Source organism: Saccopteryx leptura, chromosome 10, assembly GCF_036850995.1.
Source record: "Saccopteryx leptura isolate mSacLep1 chromosome 10, mSacLep1_pri_phased_curated, whole genome shotgun sequence".
NCBI classification, from domain to species: Eukaryota; Metazoa; Chordata; class Mammalia; order Chiroptera; family Emballonuridae; genus Saccopteryx; species Saccopteryx leptura.
In genome coordinates, this window is record NC_089512.1 from 39139096 (window position 1) to 39161884 (window position 22789).

The following is a 22789-nucleotide window of genomic DNA, read 5'->3' on the forward strand; positions in this document are numbered from 1 at the left end:
AGTCTTCCCAACGCTTAGAACCTCACGGTGTGTGATCAAGCCCCACCTATCCCTAACTGTCCCCTTGTTGTCTTGAGGCTGTGGCCAGACACAGATGTCACAGGCTGATGGCTCAAAGAGAGAAGTTTTTCCCTGTGCCTATTATGTGGGCCATGCCCCAAGTTATACTAATTTGTACTAGTTGTTATTGCTGCTATAACGAAGTTTCATACACTTAGTGGCTTAAAACAATACAATTTATTATTTTATTGTCCTGGATATCAGAACTCTGAAGTGGGTCTCACTGGCCTAAAATCAAGGTGTTGGCAGGACTCTAGGGGAGAATTTGTTCCTTGCCTTTTTCAGCTTCGAGAGGCTGCCCAGATTCCTTGGCTTGTGGCTCTGTATCTGCTCTGACCTCAGCTTCCACAGTCATCTCTCTTCTCACTCCAACCCAGGCATCCCCAAACTATAGCCTGCGGGCCGCATGCGGCCGCCTGAAGCCATTTATCCGGCCCCCTGCCACACTTCCGGAAGGGGCACCTCTCTCATTGGTGGTCAGTGAGAGGAGCATTGTATGTGGCCGCCCTCCAACGGTCTGAGGGACAGTGAACTGGCCCCCTGTGTAAAAAGTTTGGGGACCCCTGCTCCAACCCTCTCTCCCCCTTCTTGTGGTGACTCTAGTTATTACATCAGACCCACTCAGATAATCCAAGCTCCCTATCCCAATAGCCTTAACTTAATCACATTGGCAAAGTCCCTTTTACCACGTAGGTGCAAATACTGGGGATGAGGAGGTGGACATCTTAGGGCAACCACTGTGTTGCCTACCACAAGGTTAATAATGTGCACATCCACTTCTGCCCCTGGGTGATGCAGAAGTAAGTCCTGGCCCTTGAAGACTGGGCACACGCTGGCCCACGTGGAAGGCTGAGGGCAGGCTCCCAGGAGTGGAGCTCAGGCTGCTTCTAGATGGAGAGTTGAGTAAGCAGGGCTGACCTCACTAGATGTGCATGTGTGCAGATCCGTGTGCATGCACGTAGGCGTGTGTGTATATGTGTGTCAGAGAAGTGGTTTTTCCAAGGCTCTGAATGCAATAAGTGCTGAAAAGCACAACCTCCAGGGAGAACAAAGAGGAGGGGGCTTGACGGCACTCTCCCTTAAAAAGTCATAAGAACATGCATCCCAAAGTCCCAAGACTTGTCATTGCTGACATCATTTCTCCACCGAAGCCCAATAATTTGAGAACTCTCCCACCCTCGTTTCAGAAACAGAGGTCTGAGGAAAATAAATTGTCTTCTGTTGTCCCGAGCTTGACTGCTGTCTAAGTGCATGGGAAGCCAGCAGCCTAGCAGGAGCCTCTGGGTATGGATTTACTGAAGAGACCCCAAAGGGCTCAGAGCCGGTCTCCTCCCAGTGCGGAGACATCCTCCTTCACACCCCTTCTAGAGCGCAAGGTGAGAGAGCCCCGCAGAGGGGCTCAGGGCCTGGCTGTGTGCAGCACAATGAGACACTCCAGGGAGGCCATCAGCAGCCTGTTAAGAGCCGCTCTAGGGCCTTAGTGCAGGAGCGGAGCTGCCTTCTCGGATCAGGAGGGTCCCTGGGAAAGGGGTTCGGGCTGCCACGTGGCACAGCTCCAGGGGGGCAGCACTGACATGGAGGGGCCTGCAGGACAAACAAGGTAGGTCTCTCTGTGAAGCCCACACAACACAGCTCTCCTTCCAGAGCTGCCAGGCTGGGCTTCAGAGCAGACAGGGTCCCTGGTGCCATGCTCTGGAGGAGGGGCTGCAGGCTTCTGTGGGCCCCCAAGGTACCTGCTGGCTCTCAGCACTTCTAGGACCAGGATAAAGACCCCTCCCTAGGCTGTGTGACTTTCAATAGTGCTTCAGAGAAAACACCCGAATAGTCCATCCAGCTCACGGCTCAGACCCACCGGGGAGCTTGCAGGATGGAGGGAAGACCATTTTCACTCTGTTTCCAATGAAAGCCAGGCATCACACCACACACAACCCTACAAAGGACAGATACAGTCCTGGCTCCCTTGGGTCTTGTAGACTCGTGGTGTGAAGATTAAGGAGAGGCAGATTCATCATATCTCATTTCTGAGGACTCTTGCTTGTCTACCTACCTGTGACTTTTTCACATTTATTTCCATTTTGTTCCTATTTTCCTATCAATGTTATTTTTCAAATATCCTTCCCCTCTCTGTCTTACTTTCCCTTCTTTTCCCTCCCTCAAAATCACATGACTTCCTCTCAACTCCTGAAAATATCTGCTCTCCCAAGAGTTTCTCTTTCCTATTGCCAAGCCATCCCCTAAATGCATGTTTTAATAAGCTCCCTACACTGATCTCCTTACAAATCATTCTTTGCCATTTTGCAATTGAACCAATGTCTTGGTTAAAATGAAAATTCCCCAGGGCACACAATAAATAATAAAAAAGAATCACATAATCGAGAGGGTTATGATTCTGTGCAAAAGGAAATAATGTGAAGCAGTGGGACTGTATTTCGTGACTCTTATGCTCAAAATGCAGAAACAAGGGGAGGCGGTTGGGAGGAGCCTAGCTCCACAAGCCAAGCCCGAGGCCTTTCCGGAAGCTCTGAGCTGCAGCATGTGTTAAGAGGACCAATCTTGGGAAAATAAAACATCTTTTCTCACAAAGACCTGCCCTTTGCGAGATGTCAGGAGGCATTATTAGAGAAAGAAGAAACCCCAGATAAAAGAAGGTTCATGCCACATTAACAACTATTTAGTGCCAGGCACCACACCACACACAACCCTACAAAGGACAGATACAGTCCTGGCTCCCTTGGGTCTTGTAGACTCGTGGTGTGAAGATTAAGGAGAGGCAGATTTTAATCGTGACACAGGCCTGTTCTAGAATTGAAGACACTGGATTTCAGTCCTGGCTCTAAGCAACTTCGAATGAGTTGTTTAACCTCTCTAGGTATTAGTTTCCTTGTCTGTAAAATGAGATAATAAGAGAATCTTCTCGTTACAAAGAGGAAATCATCCCTTGTCTTTCAGTCAGGTGTGGTTCAGAGAAACTGCCATCACTGTGGGGAGGCAGAAGCAGGGCCCTGGGAGCCCACAAGCCAGCTGTGGGACTGCAGCAGGTTCCTTCTGCTGGCCAGGCCTACGTTTACACAGGACTGGCTGGGGTTACAGTCAGTCTCAGTACCAGCTAGTAGGGTGGTGCCTACCTGGCCTCCCCCTCCTCCTTCCTTCCCTCCATTCCTCTGTTCTTCCCTTTTTCTATCCCTTTATTTTCTGTCTCATGTCTTCCTTCTATTGCCCTTGAATACCTTTAGTGGACCAGCTTGCTCTCTCCAACCAGGATTAAAATTCAGCTACACAAAGCGCCCTACATCATTGCATACCTGGCCTAGATAGAATACATATGAAGCTGCAACTCTAGATAAGATTTCCTCTAGAGCCTTGCTACTCAAAATCTGATCTAAAGACTAGCACCCGCATTCCCTGTGAGCTTGTTAGAAATGCAGAATCCCAGGCCCCACTCCAGACCCGCTGAAACAGAACCTGCATTTTAGCGGATTCATGCACACATTAAAGTTTGAGAAGTGTGGGCTGCCCCAAGGGACCCCCTCTGAGCTCCTCTTGCAGCTCGATTCTGTGTTCTCTCTGTTCTCAGAGCACACTGCACACCCTCCCCATGCTCCACCCCCAAAAGGGATCATTCTGGGCTCAGAGCATTGGTAAGTTTCCACTGGAGTGGAAGAACACTTTCGGGAATTCTCTCTTACACTGATGATCTTAGCTTGGTCTTCAGAAAGATTCCTTTTCAGATTCGATGCCTCAAAGATGGGCAGTTCAGCCCCTCCCGTAGTTCACAGGCATGCTACTCTCATGGAAAACTGGTGACACTGGAGAGAAATGCAGACGTGGCAAATTTTAATCCTGCTGAAGCATAATCAGCTTTTGCTTCTGCAGCAATTAGCATAATATTACCGATAATGTTTTACATGGCAATTTTGCTGTAAACATTTGTGCTAATTTGCCATGACCTAATTATTTTATGACATATAATTACAAAGTATTTTTCAAGTCGAAATATTTCTGTTTTACTTTTCTATGGTTCTTTTCTAGGAAAAAAAAATTTTTTTTAAATCAGCACATCCACAACTCAAAATACACATTTCTCTCTTAGCTGTTGTTTGTGACACTTTACTTGACTAAATGAGAGAAAGTCCCTAGTGCTGGAACACTGATGATCGTGCATTTATCCATGACTAATTTGGACTGGGCGTCACTGAATCTGCCTGCTCTGTTATTACACTGCGAGATCATTGACACCACACGCCCAGCCTCCTACCAACACCCACTGATTCCCGAACACACAAACACTCTGAATCGGGCAGGAAAAGGCGCCAAATGCTTGCAGTGGGAGAAAGGGGGTTGGGTTCATGTTTAATGAATGTGAGAGCTTCACTTAAAAGGAAAGCATGAATGTGATTACATTATCCTCCCTGAGTTCGGTTCTTCCAAGAGAGCTCTTAACTGCCTCCCCAAATTGACAAGGGGCTGAAGTGAAGAGCCCCAGTCATTACTTGAGTTCTGGATGGCAGGATGGGAGTGCTGGACTGACTGATGACAGTGTTGGCATCAATCCAGCCTGTTCGTTACTGCCGTTACCCTCTTCAGAACAGTCTGACTTGCAGTAGGTAATGAGATTCCTGAACCTTCAGAAGACAAAAAAAATCTGTCTGACCCCAGACTCCTGGAATAGACCGGAGACGTGGCCAGTCTATGGAAAGTTGGCTGTGCCCACCCAAAATTGGGCTAGATTCGAATCCTGGCCCTCCCACTTACTCAACATGCTAGCTGGGGCAAGTTCTTAACATCTCTGTGGCTCAGTTGCCTCTTCTGTAAAATGAGAATAATGATCATTCTCCCTATACCCTAGGGTTTTTGCAAAGATTAAATTAATATTTATAAAGCTTTTTAGAAAAAGCACTGCATAAGTTTTTGAAAAATAAAATTCCTTATTCTCATAACTTCCCACCAAGAACATAATCCTCAAGGAGCAGGCTCAACAAAGCCAGAAGCAATGTTGGTCAGATTTAGTGATTATTGAACTGATGATCATTAAACATTTGTTGCAGTAAATATGTCTTGATTGAGTGAATGGAACATTTACAGAGTACATTCTCTGGGTTAGACCCTAACCAGGTCCTGGAAGAATATAAAGAGGAGTAAACAAAACTCCAGCCTTAAAAACCCCACAATCCACAGAGATAGGCATGTAAACCAATAGATGCACATAACAAGGAAAAACTAATAAGTGCAAATAAATCACGAAAGAAGAGACAAGGCTGGCACAAAAAAATCTAAAATATGCATGTTACTAATTTACATTTATAATCATAGATTTTAATGTACTTCAAAGTTTTTATCAGCTTAAGTAAGGTATATTTATGATCCATAAAATTCACCAATATTAAGTGCGTTACATAATTTTAACACCCATACACAGTCACATAAGCACAGTCACAATCTACAATAGAATGTTTGTATCACCTGAACACATCTTTCATGCCGCTTAGTAGTCACCTTCCTTAACCCCGAGCCCTGGCAAGCTCTGATCTGCTTTCTATTACTGTAGCTTTGCTTTTTCTATAGTTTTCTACAGGTTGGAGCATGCATTCATGCTTTTGTGTGTCTGGCTTCTTTGACATAGCACTTCTTTTGAGAGTCACCCATGCTATTGTGCCAGTAGTTTGTCCTGTTTTATTGCTGAGTAGAATTTCATTAAAAGGATGTGCCACAGTATCTATTCACCAGGTAATAGGCATTTAGGTTGTTTCTAATTTGGGGCTACTACAGAGAAAGCTATTATAATTGTTCACATAGAAGACTTTATATGGATATATGTTTACAACTCTTTGGGATAAGTACCTAGAAGTGGAATTGCCAAGATGTCTTGGGAGTGTTTTGTTTAATTTTATAAGAAACCACCAAACTGTTTTCCAAAATGACTGCACTATTTTGCAACCTCGCCAACAATGAATAAGAGCTCTATTTGTTCCAACATCCTCACCAACACTTGGTAAGGCCACTCTTTTTCATTTTAGCCATTTTCATAGGTATGTAGTGATATCTCATTGTGGTTTTAATGAGCAGTTGCTAATTATGCTTAGCATGCTTTTCAGGTGCTTCTTTGTTTAATTGTTTTGCCATTTTAAAATCACATTGTCTTTTTATTATTGAATGGTGAGAGTTCTTCATACATTCTGGATATATTTACTTTATCAGATATCAAATATCAGTTTCATAAATATTTTCTCCCAGTCTATGGCTTATCTATTCATTTCCTTAACATTCAGTCTCAAAGAAAAAAGTTTTTAATGTTGATAAAGCCTAATTTAATTTTATGATTTATGTTTTTTTGTGTCATAATGTAACTCCAGGTCATAGATATTTTCTCCTAAAAAGTTTTATAGTCTCAGTTCTTACACTTAGGTCTCTGGTGCATCCTGAATGAATGTTCATCTAATATATGAGTTTCAGGTCAAGATACATTGTTTTGCATCTGGCTAGCCAGTTGTTCCAGACCACTTGTTAAGAATATTATACTCTAGCCCTGGCCAGTGTTGCAGTGGATAGAGCGTCATCCCAGAGTATCAAGGTCACCAGCTCAATCCTGGGGATATTGGCTCGATCCTAAGGATGCTGGCTCAACCCCTAAGGTCGCTGGTTCAAGCCCATGACAGAGGACATATGAGAAACAATCGATGGCACACCTAAGTGGAACAACAAGTTGATGCTCCTTTCTCTCTCTCAAAAAAAAGTTATATATATACATATGCATTCTCTCTATTGACTTACCTTGGCACCTTTATTGACAACAAATTGACTACATACATACATGGGATTCTTCCTTGATTCTCTTCTGTTTTACTGATCTATATATGTCTATTTTTACATCAATACTCCACTGTCTTGATTACTATAACTTTATACTAAGTTTTGAAATCAAGTAATTTAAGTCTCCCTACTGTGTCCTCTTTCAAAATGTTTTGATTATTCTAAGTCTTTTGCTTTTATATATATAAATTTTAGATTCAGTTTGTCAATTTCAACAAAAAAAGGCCTTCTTCTGGCATTGTGACTGGAATTGTGCTGAACTGGTTAATTTGGGGATAATTGACATCTTAACAATATGGTATCTTTTGGTCCATGAATATGATTATTATCATGATTTCTAATGGTGTCATAACAGAGATGATATAACTTAACCATTCCCTGTTGTTGAGTATTTGTATTGTTTTTAGATTTTCACTCTTTCAATAGTGTTTTGTTGGTATTGTATTAAGTGGAAGAAGTGGGTCATAAAACCACATGAAGTTCATAATTACATATACACACATATGTATATGCACATATATACACACATATATTAAATAGGTAGAGGAATAAACAGGAGGAAACAAAAAATTGAAAATAATATATTAGGAGGTATATTACAGTTGATTTATTTTTTCCCTCTCTACTTTCTAAATGAATTATGATACGATATGCAGTTTACATGGAAATAAGTGAATAGCTTCCAGTTGTCTCAGGTCATAGAGGTCAGAGACTGCATGACAGAAAGGTGGCACCTGAGCTGGGTCTGGAAGGATGTCGCAATTTCCCAGTATGTGGCAGAAGAAGAAGGAGGGAAAATGCCAGTCCAAAAGAGCAGCCTGAACAAGGTCACAGTGGTGTGAAGGAGGACAGCACATGCAGGGAACTGGGAAGTCAGTATTGCTAGAGTAATATAAGATGGAGAGAGGGAGGCTGGTCAGATCATGAAGGGTCCATGTTATGAAGTTCCCTACATGTGATTACAAGGACTTAGCTTTATCTTATTCAGTACCAAGAAGCCACCCAAGTGTTTTAAGCTGGGCAACGAGACTATCAGATTTATATAGCAGGATAATTACTTAGTGATCAGCGAGGTGGAGAGGTAAGAAATATTGAATTCTGTGGCAGAGTGACCAATTAGAGATTCTTGCAGAGGCATAGGTACAAGGTGAGAGGTACCTGAACTCTGGAAGTGACTGTGGAGATGACAACCAGTTAAAAGATCTATTCCTACTATATAACTACATCATGAGAAATGTTCCTTCTCCTAAAATAGACTCCCCCAAGCAATCAAAGAAGTTGTCAGATCCTGAAGGTAGATCCCTCAGTTGAACAGATGCTGAAGCCTGGGACTTTAGCATAAGACTGGTGCACCATCTCTGTGGGGTTATCTCCAGAGAAGGCAGGTGCAAAGTAGCAGGATGCCATGGCAACAGATCAGCACACAAAGCTTATGCCATAGGACCGTAAGTTCTCACTTCTCCAGGTAAGGGTCTCCTTCAGTGGATTCACCTGGAAAGAGCCCTTCAAGGTACAGACCATGCAGTCTGCAAAGTCTGTGCTATTGCTCTATGGACACATATGGGTAGCTTCCAGTCTAGTTATGCAGGGGTTTCACCAAATCTCTCATAATAAATTAGCTGTTAATACAGCTGTCTTTCTTTCCCATATCCCATCATTCTTTTTCTCTGGAATCACCTCCACTTACTCCCCTAGCATCTTAATACCCACTGTCTTTCTTTCCCATATCCCATCATTCTTTTTTCTGGAATCACCTCCACTTACTCCCCTACCAGCTATAAAAACCCATCCCCTATGTCCTAGCCCAAGTGAAATACCATCTCATTCCAAAGCTTCCCTCAATCTTTATTTCATTTAATAATGTCAAATGTTTAAAATCCTAATAATGTTTAAAAACCTCCAGTGGTTCTTAGTTGATTTCAGTATACAGCAAGAGCTCTCTTGAACCCCATAGCACTGTTTATTCTCTAACATATTTTAAGCTGATGACTTTTCCTCATAGCTATTTGTGCACAGTCTTCTCCTCTGATAGCCTTGACTCCAAGGACAGCAGCCTCTCTTATTCTCTTCTCCTCTCCACTTGGTGTAGCATGGGACTTGGCGCACAGAAGACAATATCTATCAACTAAATGAACAAAAGGCAATTAAAGTTAAATGCATCCAAGTAGAAAGCTGCAGGGGACATGGTGGATTCATTCCAGGTTAATTCTGAGCAGGACTACCCAGAAACCAATATCAGCTTTTGCTAGAAGCATAACTCTAAGGAATTTCTAAGTTACAAAGAGACCTCCAAAGGTCACTGCTTCTAGGCTTACCTTGCATTCTTCCTTAAGACTAGATCGAATACACATCTTATTTGGCATTGTCAGAGTCATAGAAGAAAGAAACATGACTAAGGAAGATAGACCTTCAAGGTGGGAAGTGTAGAGCAAGTCTCTTTCCCCTAGGTGGGTAGGTAGGTGTTTCATTTCTTAGCTCTCAGATTTGGCTAAAGAAACAACATTCATTTATTCAATATGATCACCTAGAGCAGGGGTCTCAAACTCGCGGCCCGCGGGCCGCATGCGGCCCGCCGAACAATTTTGTGCGGCCCGCAGACTAATCCACAAAGTTCAAAATATTTTGGATAAAATTAAGTAAGCCTAGGGGCCTACTTGTATTCTTTCATTTCTCTAGCATCCTAGCTAGATATTAGCTTAGTTAACCGCAGTTGTGATGCGAACTACAGTTTCTGATCGTTTTGTGACACTGAGTAAACTGCATGTACGATTGTACTTGTTGTACTGATTTTTTTTTTTGTTTTCAACTGCAGTGAGAAAAGTGTTGCATAACAGTTGCCTTTTGTAGACCTAGTGCGGCCCGCCGAATGGCTGTGATCTTGCTCTGCGGCCCACATGCTGAGTTGAGTTTGAGACCCCTGTCCTAGAGTATACCAGGCACTGTGCAAAGTAATGGCAATACATGAGTGAAGAGATGGGTCGCCATTCTGAAAAATGGTATGAACTAGTGAGGAAACTGACATAGTCATATGCCACAATAAATCTTTGTTAGTAATCAAAATAGTAAATAAAATTTCATGATGACAAGGAAGAACTCTACCAACACTGCCTGAAGCGTCTGGAGGGGGAACTGTCACATACAAACAAGTACATAGGATTAAGGCACCATTCCCACATAGTTCAAAATCTGTGCATAATTTTTGACTCCCCCAAAACTTAATTACTAATAGCATAGCCCAAAGTTGACAGAAACCTTACCAATAATATAAACAGTTGATTAACAATATTTAGTTTGTTATCTGTATTATATACTGTAGTCTTGCAATAAAGTAAGCTAGAGAAAGAAAATTTCTCTTAAGAAAAGCATAAGGAATAAAAAATACATTTATAGAATTTATTTTAAAAATCCGCATGGATGTGAACCCACACAATTTAAACCCGTATTATTTAAAGTTCAATTTTGCAAGGCAATTTGGTTGGTGTTAAAATAGTCATGTGTCACAAAGCTGTGGAAGTCTGGGGAGGGAGCATGGCCAAGTCTACCTAAAAAAGGTGAAAGGAGGCAATAGCTGACCTGAGTCTTAGAGATGAAGAGGTAAAATCAGACAGAAGCAGTAACATTTGCTTAAATGTGAGTGAAAAGTCATAGCTGAAGAAAAGCAAGACTCAGGCTGGAGTAAAAAGTGAAGGTTGAAATTTGACAAAAATAAGGCAAGAGATAGACGCTATTGCCAAATTGGTTTCAAAAATTGTGCCTAGTTTGGACTTGATCCTGAAGGCAGCGGGCAGTCTCTGAAATACTTAAAATGGGACTAAGGATATTTCTAGAAGATCACCCGACATTAGAGCGGGAGGTGACTAAAGTCAGATAGTCATAAAGGCATGAAAGTTGGTCTTAGGCTTAGCCCTCAGCTGGGTAGAAAGTAGGGTAGCCTGCATGGAGTCTGGAACAGTGGACTGTAAGAAACACAGGCAAAGAAGACTTAATAGAAGCTCATGACCTGTTGATATATTGATAACGGAAGAGGAAATAGAGCAACTGAAGGTTGGTGCCTTGATTAACAAGGTAATAGTGGTCTTGTTCACAGACTCATAGAAAAGAAAGGGCAAGACGGACATGACGGAAACAATGAGTTAGGTTTTAAACTTGGTGAGTGTGAGATGGTGCCATACGACTGGAGATAGATTTAGGAGCCATCAGGGTAGAGGTGGCTGGCCTGAGCTCACCACCTTCCTCTATTCCATGTCCCATCCCACCCCTTATTCTCACTTTCAGCCCACTTTTTCAAAGTAGGCACTACGGTGTCTTGTTAATGCACCTTGGAACCATATTAGGCAGGGAAGTTGCCATTCTTCCATTCCCCTTCCTCTAACCTCTACTTTCCTCAATCTCACTGTGGTGAACAAAATAATAGATCTAATTTCTGGCACCTGAAAATATGTTAATTTTTATTAAAAAAGACACTACAATGTCCAATGTCTTTAAGGTTAAGAACCTTGAGATGGAAGATTACCCTACATTATCTAGGGGAGTCCAACCAAATTATAATAGCCCTTTAAAACACAGAAACTTTCCAGGCTGCAGAGAACCAGAGAGATGGCTGCATGAGACTTCTTGCCATTGCTGCCTTGGACAGTGGAGGAGGGGCGCCATGAGCCAAAGAATGCAGATAGCTTCTGAAAAAGGCAAAGGAACAGTTTCTCTCCTAGAGCCTCCAGAAAAGAATGCTGCCACTGAGGCTGTGATAATTTGTTACAGCAGGACTACTCACAAAAGCCTACTATTTTCATTTCAGGGATAATTCTAAGTTTAATTCGCTCTGGGAAGCCACTGACAGCTTTTCAAAAAGAGCCCTCCTTTTAATATCAAGAGTTCTAGGGTTTCTAGAGGGCCAAGGATACTATAGTAAAAGCAATTCATGTCATGGAACGGGATGAGATAACCTGGTGAAAGGGTAAGAATTGAGGTGAGAGGGAGCCCTGGGAAAGAAGAATACGAGCCAATAAATGAAGCCAGGAGAGGGAGGGAGAGACAAGAAAATAAAGATGGCATGAATCCAGCAAAACCAGAAGAGGACAGCCTTTAAGTGGTAGGTGTTGGTCAGAAGTGTTAAATGATACAGAGAGGAGAGAATAGAATTTGACAACAAGCAGGTCATTAGTGGCCTTCAAAGGAAGCATTACGAGAAGAAATAGGGCAAAAGTCAGAATGCAGAGTGTTGGAGCGAGACTAGAGAAAGAATTAAGAAGTAAATAAGCTGTGAGCAGCCCTTTAGAAAAGACTATGCATTATTCATCTTTATATCCGTAATACTCAGCACAATGCCTGGAACACAGTGGGTGCTCATTAAACGTTGAATTGAGTCAAGTACTGGAGTCAGTAGGTATAGACCAGCACTTCTCAAACTTTATTGTGCATACAAATCACCTGGGAATTCTGATATAGTAAGTCTGGGGTGAGACCCAACATCTGCATTTCTAATAAGCTCCCAGATGATGTCTTTGATGGAGCTGGTCTGTGTACCTCACTTTGAGTAGCAAGGATGTAGATCACCCCACACAATCACTCATCAATCATAGCCTCTCTTCATTCCTGGGTAATGTTATGATCCCAGAGACCAGTATGCTTTCTGAAACTGCTAAATTTGCTGACCTCATGGTATATATCTGCACCATGGAGCCAACCCAGACATCAATCCAAGCCCAGCACCAGGGAATAAATATTCGTAAAAGGCTTTGTTCCAAGCACTCTCCACACATTGCAGCACTTGAGCACTCTTCACAACTCCCTCCAAGCTCAACACTACCACTAATCCCTTTATCACCAATGCTAAACATTCATATCTCATCATTGACGAATACTAATTAGTCTCGGGGAGAGGTTTTCTTTTTTTGTTGTTGTTGTTAATTTTACTTATTGATTTTTAGAGAGAGGAGAGGAGAGAGAGTCAGGGAGAAGCAGGAAGCATCAACTCATAGTAGTTGCTTCCTGTATGTGTCTTAACTAGGCATGCCCAGGGTTTTGAACCAGCCACCTCAGCATTCCAGGTCGATGCTTTATTCACTGTGCCACCACAGGTCAGGCAGGGAGAAGATTTCTAATCCAGTGATCTCAGGAGTTCCAAAGGCATAAATTTAAAAATAGTCATCTGATTCAGAAGCCTCCCAACAGATATTGCTCAGAGGGGGAATGGCTCCCAATGCCTCCCCGTCTTCCCACAAGAGTAGCAGGGGCATCTGGATGTATATGTACAACCGACAAAATAAATTTGGGGAAGGTAAATAATCTCAGTCCTAACTATCTACCTATATGCCAATAAAAAGAAAATCTATTAAACATCTTAATATAAAATGCCATACAGGATGTCATTAAATGGCACCATCATAGATATTAAGAAAGGATGTCAGAAAGCAGTGTTAACCTTTATAAGATATCATCAAGGGAACCAAAGGTGAGAGTAATTTGGGCAAAATTGGTAAGGGAGGCTTTTCCTTTTAATGTGAGTGCCCATCACAGTTCACCCCAAACACGTTTTCATAGCTCAGTTTTTATTTTGTCCCAACCCATCTATTAGATCAGTCAGCTCTTCTTCAGTTGAAAGCACATAAAACTTCATCCTCATTGGCTTAAGCATAAGGGACTTTGTTCACATTGAAACGCCTCTGCAGGGGCACAGGTCAGGACTTAAACAATGCCTCCAGTTTATCTCACAGCTCTGCTGCCTCTGGGCTGGCTCCGAATCCAGGCTGTGCATGGGGTCCCCCAGGGGTTTCACAACAGTTTGCTCATCTAGGTCCAGATCTCTTAGAGGGAAAACCAAAGTCTTGGTTTGGGGCCCATTAATCCCATATGGCATGACCTGGGTTGAATGTCCATCTCTATAAACTATAAAGGTTGGAGTGGGGAACAAAATGCCCCGTCTGATTGTTTTGGCCTGGGTCATGTGCTCTACTCTGGGTCACCTTCTTGGTGAGAGCTCTCGGGTTGAATAGAGAAAAGAATTAATTCTCCTCAATCCAATCAAGGTCCCTTTGCTACAGGAAGGCTGAGTGAAGTTAAGAGGATAATGCAACAAATGTCCACCACACTCAAGTTTGTACACATATTTGGGCCCAAGGCTGTTAAAATGAAATCCAGATTCCAGTAACTCACAGACCCTCTGCAGGTCGTTTCTGTCTCCATAACAACACAACTAAATGTATTCCTGCTCTGCTACTCTGGCCATATCAGCTTCTGATGACAAATTACTTTGAGTTCTGGGGCCAAATCCACCTTTCTTTCTTATTCCCTTTGCAGAGACCTGTACTGAAGGTCGATTCTGCCTGTTGCTTCACTACACACTTTCACCTAAACTAATTCCTTCTCTCTTGATTATCTCCTCACTTTGGCAGAGTTTAGGAAGACCAGCCATGCCAAGCACAGAATGAAGGAAACCAAACAGGCCAAATCCCTGCCCTTCAGCCCAGACTGGAGTCCTGTTTCAGAAAAGTCAATGTCTTCATTTCTTTTCTTTCTTATGAGTCAAGCTCCCAGATTTAAGGGACAGGGCATTATCAGTTGCTGCAATGACTAAAGGACTTGAAGGTATTGTGTTTCCCAAAAGGACCAGGAGGGAAATTTTCAGTCATTGTTGCTGCTGAGAAGTTTAAGATGCATTTGATATCTCTGGTCTGCTACCGACTTCTCAATGGTGCTTGTGTTGACCAGTCCATTGTTAATCCAAAGGCATTGATCAAGGCAATTTTCTATCTAAACTTATGAGCTCACCTAAAAATCTAGGTTAGTCTAAAAAGTAACACTCATGAAATTATTCAGGTTATTTATCGTGAGACAGTGCAGTTTGGTGGTTTAAAAGAAAAAAAATGAACTTGGGCGTCAGAAAGGACTGATTTAAAAGCCTTGTTCTGGCCCTTATTGGCTGGATGAGTTTGAATAGGTTATTTAATCTCTTTGAGCCCCTGTTTCCCATATGTTTGTGAGAATGCCCTGAGATGATAATGTTTGTAAGGTTCTTAGTTCACTACCTAATATGCAAAAAGTACACCATACATGTTCTTGTAAAGGACCTACTGTGTGCTAGATACTCTGCGAAGCTCCAGGCCACAGGGATGAATCAGATATAATAACAAAGTATTAAAATAAGATGAGATATTAAAGAATTGCCCTTAGGAAACCTAGAACCTGGGAGAGGAAGGGAGGTGTCCAAAGTCACAGGTAGCGCAGCAAGGCTGGGGCAGAACTCAGCCCCGTGACTCCATCTTTGTACAAAACTTCAAGTCTCTGTGAAGATGGTTCTAAACTGGCTAAGGTAAGCAGGAATCTAAAAGATTATTGTTTCAAGCTATGGCCATAGAGACTGCATTTTAGCTTAGATTCTTAAATCTGTCCTGTGGTCTAGCTGCCCCAGCCCCCAATTACTGTCTGCAGATGGACAAACTGCAGGTTTCCTCTGTCTGCTCACGATTGGTAGCAAGGAAGGCCAGTGGCTCCTAGCACAGCTCTGCAGCAGTGTCCTGCAGCGGGTGGCTGATGCCCACGGCCCTTAGAGTAGGCAAGGCAGATGATAATTACTGATTAGGTAAGAAGACAAGTCAGAAAAGGAGGGGGCCACATCCCTGGCATCAGTTCCCAAAACATAACAGTACAGACCTCTGAGAATGGTGGTCTATCTTATGTCTCACAAACAACATCCAATCATCTAATCATAAATATATCATGCTTACCCCTATCCTAATCCTTTGGCAAGACTCTAAGGGCTTCAGCTTAGATCTAGGACCCCAGCCAACTCTCGATGCTGTCTTTCATTTGTTTTGGCTCCTGGCAGGAGCACAAATAATGGGTATGAGTCACCCTGCACATCAAATACAGGGTTTTAAATTCCAGTCCAGATGGGCTCCAGTTCTCCAGCAGAGACCATGCCAGGCACTGAGACAGGTGCCCTGGGGACCAGGATGAGACCATGACCACTTCATACACAAAATGGAACCCACTATACCTGGAGTGTCCTGGGTCCCCATTCTTATACTTCCCGCAAACCAGTATCAGGTTGCCAGTCAATAATGAGAGTAGGTAAAACCTGAATTCAGTTTTTAAATGTGATGAAGGTGAGAGTGGGAGGTCCAAAAAAACTACAGAGAAATTGAGTCAAATTAATCTTACCAGAGACAGCACCCCTGTCCCTTCCAGATTTCCTTCCCATCGATCTCGAAAAGGATTAAATCATTCATGCAATAACTTTGTTTACTAGGTGCTAAGTCCTTTACCGCATTATATCGATACTCAGCATGATATTGGTGCTCAGGACAATGAAATCTCTACCCTTCCAGAGTTCACAGACTTGCAGGAAAGTGAACAGAAGCACTGGAGCATACAACGGATAGAAACTCAGAGGTCAGAGAAGGCACCCTTGAAGAAGTGAGGTATAAGCTGAGACCAGACCATCAGCAGTAAGTTAAAAAAGCATGAGAGTATCTCAGGCAAAGGGAACAGCATGAGTAAAGGCCCTGAAGTGGGGCATTCTAAAATACTGATGATGATGATGATGATGATGACGGCGACGACGATGATGCCAGCGACCATTAATTTAGTGCTTATTACATGCTGGTTACTTTATATGATTGACTCATTTGATTCTTATAACAACCATGTGAAGTGAGTGCTATTAAATCTATTTATAGAAGATGAACTAAGACTTTGGAGTTGAGTCAAATTACATAAACTTGCCCAGTCACATGACCATTAATTGGACTTTAATCCAAGCCTGGCTCTGGAGCCTGCACTCTAGGGACCACCATTCAATCATTTAAATTTATCTGTTCCCTCATTAGGTAATACCAAGCACCAGGCTAAGAGCTGGGCGGTATAAAGAAGACAAAAATAGGCACCTGCCTCCAAGGAGCTCACAGTCTCTCAGAGGAGGCACAAGGGCCTGAAACAGGGAGCAGGGTTAAAACCTGGGCTCTTGCCCTGCCTTTCCTGGCTGGCCTCCCCAGCAGCCAGGCCCACTCCTAATCTGAGCAGGGCCCAGGGCAAAAGCACAGGTGGGGGCCCACTGTCTTCGTTTCCCAGAGCTGTCAAGCTAAATTACCACAAATTTGGCAGCTTAAAACAGCAAGTTATCTATGCCCAGAAGTCTGAAATTAAGGTGTCAGCTGAGCCACATCTCCTCTGAAGGCCTTAGGGGAGAACCCTTCCTGGCCTTTTTCAGCTTCTGGGGCTCCAGGTGTTCCCTGGCTTAGGGCGGCCTCTGCCTTCACATGTCCTACTCCCTTGTGTCTCTATGGCATCTCCTCTCTTAAAAGGACACTTGTCAGAATACGGCGGCCTCGAAGGTGAAGCAGGACATGCCCCCGCCGGGAGGCTACGGTCCTATCGCCTACAAACGGAACCTTCCGCATCGGGGCCTATCGGGCTGGGCTACAGCATGTTTGCCATGGGCATTGGGATCTTGCTCTTCGGGTCCTGGAGCATGATGGAGTGGAATCGTGAACGCAGGCGCCTGCAGATCGAGGACTTTGAGGCTCACTTTGCACTGATGCCACTGTTGCAGACAGAGAAGGACTGGAGGGTCCTACAGATGCTTCGAGAAAACTTAGAGGCAGAGGCCATCATCATGAAGGATGGGCCAACTGGAAGGTGGGTGAGTCTGTGTTCAACACAACACGCTGGGTGACTCCCATAATGGGCGAGCTGTATGGACTGCGCACGAATGAGGAGATTCTCAGTGCCACCTATGGCTTCATCTGGTATACACAGAGGCTGCCGCTGGGCCAGTGGACCCCGCCTCTCCCGATGGGAGAATAAATGCTCTGGACACATGAAAAAAAAAAAGGACACTTGTCATTGGGCTTATGACCCACCTGGTTAATGCAGGATATTATCCAAGATCTTTCACTTACTTATATCCACAAAGACCCTTTTTCCAAATAAGGTTACATTTCCAGGTACTAGGGGTTAAGATTTGGACATATCATTTTGGGGACCACAATTCAACCCACTAAACCCACATACCATATGTCTAAATATTTAAAAGTAATAATTCAAGCTAACACACTGGCAAATAACTCATGACAACAGATTTTTAAACTAATGTACACAGCTAAGGCTTTATATGACCAAACATAACATATCAAGGTTAACTGAATTTATTTTTATTTTTTATTTTTCTGAAGCTGGAAACGGGGAGACAGTCAGACAGACTCCCGCATGTACCCGACCGGGATCCACCCAGCACGCCCACCAGGGGTGGCGCTCTGCCCACCAGGGGGCAATGCTCTGCCCCTCCAGGGCGTTGCTCTGCTGCGACCAGAGCCACTCTAGCGCCTGGGGCAGAGGCCAAGGAGCCATCCCCAGCGCCCGGGCCATCTTTGCTCCAATGGAGCCTTGGCTGCGGGAGGGGAAGAGAGAGACAGAGAGGAAGGAGGGGGTGGGGGTGGAGAAGCAAATGGGCGCTTCTCCTATGTGCCCTGGCTGGAAATCGAACCCGGGTCCCCCGCACGCCAGGCCAATGCTCTACCGCTGAGCCAACCGGCCAGGGCAAGGTTAACTGAATTTAATTATCATTTCTTATGTGTACATGGCCTATGGATGGGCTGATGGCATTAAGTAATAAATACATACAAATTTATAAATTATTACATAGGTATTTCATGAGATATATTTTTCTTGCCTCTAGTTCAGTAAAATCACTAAGTATGTTCTTATTATCAGGAGTTTCATGTATTTTGTGTTCAACTGACACAAATGAGGATGATGACAATGGTCACTTCACAAGGTTGTTGCGAGGATGAAATGAGTTCAACCTGCAAAAAACAAATTGTAAATTGTATTTAAAGTACAAAAAAATTGAATAAATTTTTATCTAAAATGAAAATTGAATATAACAACATGTAAATTTTTATTTATTTCTCAAATAATTGTAAATATTTTTTCTTCTAAAATATGGATAACTACTAAATTACAAATATCAAATTTTAAGCAATTGTTTAAATCAACCTTAATTGTTAATTCAACCTCTTGAAAATTTAATAAATAGTTTAAAAAATAAAATTATTTGCAACATAAGCATTCAATGCTCATGTAGTCTCTATCATGTCAATAACCAGTGTCATGCTCTGATTGACATGTCACATCTAGACCTACATATATACAAATTTAAGAGTAATACGAATTTTGAATATTGCAAAATATTTCTTATCCACAATAGGTAACTGTGGTGAATACCATTTTAATTCTGAGTACCTCTAAAACCACAAATTGGAGCATAAAGAAAAAAAAGGATGCATAGCGCTACTAAAAAATTATACTTTATTATGGCTGCACCTACTGCATTTCTGTTACCTGCAAGCAAGGATTTGACATGTTAATTTGTCTTTTCTCTGACCTAAGTTTCCACTGCTCCAGTTCTCTCTAGTCTTTTCTCTAATGACAACAGTCTTTCTTTAATCCCCACATACCTGACTGAATTGACTTGTACTTCAAGGACATAGAGCCGGAGACATGGAGAAGTATTTCCCTGGGGCCTGAGTGGTGTTAGTCATGAAAGCAAGCATTCAGAGCTGCAGGTCCTGATGTGTCAGCTGTCTCTGCTGTATATCCAGTGACAGAGGCAGCCATGTGTTTTTATATGAATTTTGTTGTGTGTGTATATACTAGTGATACAGGCATTCCTCTAAATGGCAAAGATTGGGGCAGGGACTTCTCTTGCCCATGGTAAATTCTGGTATACAATGCCAGAAATCTGTTTCTTTCTCCTGAGTCTAAATCACACCTGGACCCCCAGAGAGGAGGCTGCAGCCTCTCCTCCGGCCTCTGGAGAGAGAAGGCCAACCTTGAATACTTTGTTTTGGAGCTATAACCAGTGTCATGCTCTGATTGACATGTCACATCTAGACCTACATATATACAAATTTAAGAGTAATTATGAATTTTGAATATTGCAAAATATTTGGATCCCTACCCCTGACCTCTCTGCTGCTGCCTACCTCCCTATTTCCCTTCCCCATCCCCTGCTGGTCTGTCTGAGGCCCCCTTTACCTTTCTCTGGAATCCACATCAGCTAGTCTGTCACTGTCCCCCACTCTCTTTGCAGAGTCTTGTTAGCTGAGAGCCCAGAGCCAGCTGTCTTTAGGAGTACCACCTAAGCTGGACCCATGGACAACCTCTTTGCTCTCACAACCTCTGCATGGCATGCTTTTCCCCATCACAGGTTAGCTGAGGTTCCAGACTGGCCTTGTAAGCTAACAGCAGCCCATCACAGAAAATGCTAGAGAGATCCATGCCTTCCATCCCTGACTGAGTGCCTTATTAAAAATAAGGGTTGAAAATGGTGAGGTCCAGCCTGCAAACATGGGAATTTCACTTGCTTTGGAGGCTAGAAATCTTTAGAAGTTTGATTCTGAATGTCATTAAACAGGACTTTCCTAGTTCTCCCAAATTCTTATACCCAGCCCAATTCACACATTCACATTAACAGCCTAGTCCTGTATGCAAACAGTAGGCATCGTTTTTAGAACCAGATGGAACTGGACTTAAATCTCCTCTCTGTTTCTTGCCAGGGATGAACTTTTAGACAAGTTATACATCCTTTCAGAACTCAGTTTTCCCATCTTTCCAAGAGGTTAACAAAACATACTTAGCAGGTTTGTGATGAAGGCCAAAAGAAAATGTTTAACATCGTGTCTGCACACATGAGGTATTCTGCGGTTGTTATTTCTGTTGCCCTCATACAGGCTCCTTGAGTCTCAGGCCACACTCTTCCATCTGTCATTGGGGTTGGGGTTTCTCAGTCTGCACACTTTATAACCTGGCTCTGACGAAACTCTTCCTTCCTTCTCTTGGATGAAGCAATTAAGGACTCAAGAGACAGCGTACAGCCAAGAACCTAAGTCAACGAAATCTAATAAATGACTATTCCTATTATGTGGAAATAATGGGTGCTGGTAGGTACTAATTGGCTGTCTTCTCTACTTTCCTTTACAGTGTTTAAGGAGTTCCTTAACACACTTTTATTTTGGAGCTTCCTAATTATATTACTTCAAGTACCTATTCTCAATAAGCTTACCAGTGGGAAAGAAAAAAGAAGTTATTTATGCTTTCTTATATTCCACAAGCATTTCTAGGGAAACTCTGATGATCTCAGCACTGCAGAGCATGCCAAAGTGTAAGAGGTAGTCCCTCCCCTGGGGGAACCTACAGACCCACTGGTGAAAAAGAATAAATATGTGAGAAATGATTAAATCAAAACCCTATGAATCAGATGACAAGTATTTAAGGGGAATAATGTTGTGAGAGAAAAATAATATCAATAATAATAACTGTAGTTATTTCAAAACCATTTTTATATACAAAGAATAAAAAAGATAAAGAAATATACTCTGGGACAAGGAAATAGCATGAACAGAGCCTTGGTAACTGCCTTGAGCCAATGAGGCATGGGAGCCAGTTGGAATCAAAGCCCCACCTAGAGGAGTGGTTTCATTTCCATAGTGACCATCAGGCTCTAAATGATCATTAGGTTGCTTCCCCCAGCGTTTTTCTTGCCCCTGGTCTTTCTCCTCCTTGGGTCAATCTGTCATACTCTAGTGTGACAAAATATCCTAACTACTGTGTAAAAAATGTCACGCTTTCACTCAAAAACTTTCAGTGGCTCTCCACTGCCTCCTGAATCCTACTGCTCACTGAAGCTGAACACCCCTGTGGCATGCTTACATATCAGAAATTGCCTCCAGGGCTGGACTGAAGTGCGGTTGGATAAAAGGAGGTAGCAAACTGGGTCTGAACCACAGCTCTGCCGTCAGCTAGCTATGTGGACCCCTAAGGAACATAAGTCAGTTTCCTTGTGCCTCAGATCCATGCTTCCTAGGTTGTTGAGTAAATCGCAATAATTAACTACAATTAATAGGCTTAGAATAGAACTTAACATATAGCAAATACTCAATAGAAGTTAGATACTAATAGAGAAATAAAAGAGCTTATTAATGAAGCAAGTGAACCTGTAGAGAGATCTCCACTTCCAGCTTTTAAAGCTCAGTTGATGGCCCAGCAAAGATGTAGAAGATAGACTTTTTCATCTATGAATAATAGAAATTGGAAAAAGATAGAAAATATATTGGATGACAGAATCATATTCCAAAACTATAACAAGCAATTAGAAGGGGCGGATATAACAAGGTATACATAACAGGAAGAAACTCAGCTTAGTGTTTGGTGTGCTGGTAAATAAGCTCTCTGAAAAGAAAAGAAAAGGCCCTGGTTTTTAGCTTTTATTTATTTTATTTTTAATTTTTATTTATTTTATTTTATTTTTTTACAGACAGAGAGAGAGTCAGAGTGAAGGATAGACAGGGACAGACAGACAGGAACGGAGAGAGATGTGAAGCATCAATCATTAGTTTTTCGTTGCGCATCACGACACCTTAGTTGTTCATTAATTGCTTTCTCATATGTGCCTTGACCGCGGGCCTTCAGCAGACCGAGTAACCCCTTGCTTGAGCCAGGAACCTTGGGTCCAAGCTGGTGAATTTTTGCTCAAACCAGATGAGCCCACGCTCAAGCTGGCGACCTCGGGGTCTCGAACCTGGGTCTCGAACCTGGGTCTTCTGCATCCCAGTCGGATGCTCTATCCACTGCACCACCGCCTAGTCAGGCTGGTTTTTAGCTTTTACTTATTTCAATAATATAAATATTCCTATCACAGCCAATGTCAACCCCCAATGTGATATTGCTGATTAAATTTAATTTGTGAGAGAAACAAGGTAGTGAAAATAGCTTAGGAGCCTGGTCTCTGCAGTCACATAAACCATGGATTCAAATTTCACCTTCCCTAATTGATTATTGCAAAATCCTTGACAAGTCACTTAAGCTCTTTAATCCCAGATTCCTTATCTATAAAATGATGATAATGATAATGTCTACTTTATAA

At 42.6% G+C, this 22789-nt stretch overlaps 1 pseudogene; it reads left to right on the forward strand.

Moving 5' to 3' along the window:
- Positions 1-1346: 1346 nt before the first annotated feature.
- LOC136381835 (NADH dehydrogenase [ubiquinone] 1 alpha subcomplex subunit 13 pseudogene) lies at positions 1347-17670 on the forward strand (annotated as a pseudogene).
- The last annotated feature ends 5119 nt before the right edge of the window (positions 17671-22789 follow it).